Source organism: Myotis brandtii, unplaced genomic scaffold (genome assembly GCF_000412655.1).
Source record: "Myotis brandtii unplaced genomic scaffold, ASM41265v1 scaffold825, whole genome shotgun sequence".
Classification (NCBI taxonomy): Eukaryota; Metazoa; Chordata; class Mammalia; order Chiroptera; family Vespertilionidae; genus Myotis; species Myotis brandtii.
The window spans coordinates 146,654-151,049 of NW_005371349.1; positions in this window are offsets into that span (position 1 = coordinate 146,654).

Here is a 4,396-nt window from a genome sequence, read left to right on the forward strand (position 1 = left end):
CCGCCATGGGGGGGGGGGTTGCCTCTGTCCCCACTTTGCCAGCCGAGCTGGGAGTGAGGAGTTGGTGGAGAGCGCTGGCGGACATGCTGGACGCGGAGCGGGTTTCGGTGATTCTGCGTCACGCGGGTGAGTCATACCGGGCCCCCAGCCCCCGGCCCCCGGCTGCGTTTCTCCAGGCCGCTCTGGCTGCAGGGCGGTTAGGTGTAAAGCCATTGAGCGTGGCCTTTCAGTGTGAAATGCATTATTTTCACAAACTTAGAAATAGCTCACACGTCACCAAGTCCTGAAATCTGGAGCGAAGCCGTTACTCAGAGTGGCAAACGGATCCGCGCTCCCGGGTGTGCCGGCTGTTCTTGGGTCACAGGCGATCGCGCGGCCTCCGTGGCCCCGGGCACCGTGGGTGACCCCGCGGCTTGGGGAGGGAGGCCTGGCTCTCAGAGCCAAACGCAGGTGCGGCTTCCCCCCTCCCTCAGCTGCCGACTCCTGATCAAGGAGCCCCGAGAGAAGGTCACCGGCACGCAAACGGGCGGGTTGTTTCCGTCAATCCTGCCGCTTTGGGCTGAGCTGTGGTCCAAGGATACGTGTCCTTTTCTTTTTAAATACATATTTTTACTGATTTCAGAGGAGAAGGGAGAGGGAGAGAAACATCCATGATGAGAGAGAATCATGGATCGGCTGCCTCCTGCACACTCCACCCTGGGCATGGAGCCTGCAACCTGGACCTGTGCCCCGACCAGGAATCGAACCCTGACCTCCTGGTTCATAGGTGGACACTCAACCACTGAGCCACGCCGGCCAGGCACAGGACACATGTTCTTAAAAGCTCCTTTTCCTGCTTCTGGTTGGCAGAAGTTTCTGTGATAATTGGAGGCATTGCATTTAGAGTCAGGGAATGTGGGATTGGGAGGGACCGTGAGCTCCGGGCGGCCAGGGGCCAGGCGGGATGTGCGGGCTGTTGGCCTCTGAGCTTCGGCTCCCGGCCCTGCTGGGCAGCATCTCGCCAGCCACCCAGCCACACTGCCTGGAGGTCTGCTCCGCCCCACCTCCAGCCTCTGTGGCCCTCAACTCAGCAAGGACAGTGTGCCGAGCCGGCACGGCCAGGGGTGAGCCTGAGGGGGGCGGTGAAGGATGGAGAAGACAGACAAGAGGACAAAGCTGGGGCTGGGTGGGACGCTGCCCTCTGATAGACAGCGCCACGGCTTGCAAGCCGAGTCTTTATTTTATAGCCAGATTCCAGGAGGCAAAGCAAGGGCGAGGTCAAGACGGTTACAACGTTCTCGTGGGTTTCGAATCCACTCAATTACAGGCACCTGGTCAAGCTTTGTTTACTTGCTGCACCTCCCGCCGCCCATATCACTCAGCCACGTGGGCCCACAGGTTCGGACCATAAGGTCAAGCTCACAGCCACGGCCTCTGGCTGTCATTGTGTGGGGACTCGCACGTGGCTTTGCCACGAGAGGACCGTGCCCTCTCATTAGTCCGAGGCTTGAACCTGTCCAAACGCTGTAGCCGCTCCCCACAGACAGTGGGCCAGGCCGGGTGCTGGATTCAAAGGCTCAGAGGACACCCCGAAACCCGCCCTCCCTCCCTCCCGTCCCCAGCGGCCTAGTTCCCCACGTGGGGCCACCAAGGGCTGGTGAGTTGGTCCGATGTTCAGCTCTTGGCTGCAATGAGTGGCATTTGTTTAAAAAACCAGCTTTTCTGTACATGAGACGTGGAGAGATGTGGGCCGCAGAGGAGGTGTCTGTGATGGGCCAGAGACAGCCCGGCTGCGACGCTGTCCCTTTAACTCGGCGCACAGACACGGCGTCCCCCCCTTCCCCCCCCACTTGGGCTCTCGTGTCCTCGCTGGGTTCCGTGAGCACATGCTGCTGACACTGTGGCATGGCCACCGTCTGTAGAGGTACTTTTGATTATAGGACATTCCCCTTTGGGGCTGGAACCGTCTACGTCCCATGTCCTGGCCACAGACGCGGGAGGGGCTGCTATGGACACCACCGTTTCATATTTCTCAGCGGGGCTTCAACTTTATTTTCCTGCAGCTCCGGGGCCAGGAGTCTGGAGTCAAGGTGTGGGCCTGGCTGCGCTCCCTTTGAAGGCTCTGGGTGGGGAAGGGCCCTTCTTCACCTTTTAAATCTTTTAAAATGTATTTTTATTGATTTCAGAGAGGAAGGGAGAGGGGGAGAGAGAGGAACATCGATGAGCTGTTGAAGGCAGGCGCGGGGCGAATTCCTCTTGAGACCGCGTTTGCTATTTTAAATTCTCAAGTCCTCAGTTAAATGAAAACCCATTTAAAGGCTCCGGGTAGGAGCAGGGCAGCACACGGCAGGCGGCGCGCTCCGAGGGCTGGGCCCCACGTGGCTTTGGTGTCTGGAAATCCACTTGCCGAGGAGCCCGGATCCTCCGTGTCACCGGGCGTCCCACACCTGAGGGAGGCGCTAGGACATGAAGAGCCGATCGGAGATGCACAGAAGGACGCGTGTATGTCCGGACGCGAGCGCAGACACGCTGGGACACGCCGAGTGGGGCCTTCCTCCACCCACGGGCCACAGTCCCTTTCAGCGTCCAGTCTGACGTTTGTCAACTTACGCCCTCGGCCAGGAGGCAGCACACCCCCAAGTGGGAGCCTGCAGGCCCCGGGCCTGGTCAGGACGCCATGAAACAGGAGACATAGCAGGGTGTGTGGGGCAGAGTCTAAACGGCTGCGCAGGAAGCAGACGTAAGAAGGTCATCGGGCCCTCAAAGCCGCTCAGCCACCTGCCCATTAGGGAAACACACATTAAAAGCTGGGTCACGCCCTAGCCGGTTTGGCTCAGTGGATAGAGCGTTGGCCTGCGGACTCAAGGGTCCCAGGTTCGATTCCGGTCAAGGGCATGTACCTTGGTTGCAGGCACATCCCCAGTAGGGGGTGTGCAGGAGGCAGCTGATGGATGTTTCTCTCTCATCGATGTTTCTGTCTATCCCTCTCTCTTCCTCTCTGTAAAAAATCAATAAAATATATTAAAAAAAAAAGGTGGGTCAGTCGGATGGAACATTGTCCCCAACACTGAAAAGGTTGCAGGTTCAATTCCCGGTCAGGGGGAGCGTGTGTGTGTGTGTGTGTGTGTGCGCGCGAGCAACCGATCAATGTTTCTCCCTTTTTCTCTCTAAACTTATCCTTGGGTGAGGATTTTTTTTTTTTAAATCACATCTCCACAGGCAGGAGTAGACAGGATGGGGAGACTGATGGGCCGATGATGGGGGGGTACAGGTGCGGGGAGGGGGTGGAAGTGGGAACCGCACACGCTGCCACTCTGGGAATTGGTTTGTCAGTTTCTTAAAGCTACAAGCTCACTCACCACATGGCCCAGACCCCCTAGGCCTCCATCCAAGGGGATTGAAAACACATGTCCACACGGATCTGGTCCGTGAGTGCTCACAGCAGCTTCATTCATTACAGCCCCGAGTGGAAGCAACCAGTGCGGGTCCGCGGGTCCGCGAGGTTTGGAACAGCCGTGGAGGGACGGCGGGCGGCGCAGCAGCCACAGGAGATCACGGGTGAAACGGCGCCAGACACGTCTCCGAGGGCCGTGCTCAGGGGGAGCGGCCGGCACAAGGCATTCCACTCTATCTGCTCCCATTTCTATTTAAAAACGACATATTTCATTGATGTCAGAGAGGAAGGGAGAGGGAGAGAGAAACATCAATGATGAGAGAGAATCATGGACGGGCTGCCTCCTGCACGCCCCCCACTGGGAATCGAGCCCACAACCCGGGCCTGTGCCCTGACCAGGGATCGAACTGTGACCTCCTGGTTCCTAGGTCGACGCTCAACCACTGAGCCACGCCGGCCGGGCACGTGGACTCCTTTTTATTTCCATGCCCATGCGGAGGCGTGGCAGGGAGTCCCCAGCCGGCAGGGACCAGGACAGGAAGCCTGGACCCCCCAGTCCTTCGGGACCTTTTATGGAGAAAGGGTGTTTGCAGACGTGATTAAGGATCCGGAGGGATCACCCTGGATTCGCCGGGTGAGTCCTGAGTCCCGTGACCAGTGTCCTGACAGGACGGAGGGGACGGACAGGGAGCAGGGCTCCTGCGCGGGATTGTGGGGTGTGTGCGTGTGGCCCGGGCGCGGAGTGGTGTGCACAGCGTGGGGTGGGTGCGGTGTGCGCAACGTGTGGTGTGCGAGGCGCGTGTTATGCGAGTGCATGTGTTTCGTGTGTAGATGGTGTGTGGGGTGATATGTCAGCGTGTGCCCCGCGGGGTTCCGTGTCCCTCCCTCCCGAGCCCCCAGCTCAGGGCTCAGAGGACAGCGGGACCCTCACTCAACCGGGGCGAGCTGAGAGCGGCGGGTAACCATGGCAACGGATGCTCCTGCAGCCCGGAGAGGCCGGCTGGCTGGGTGGGGGTGAGCGCT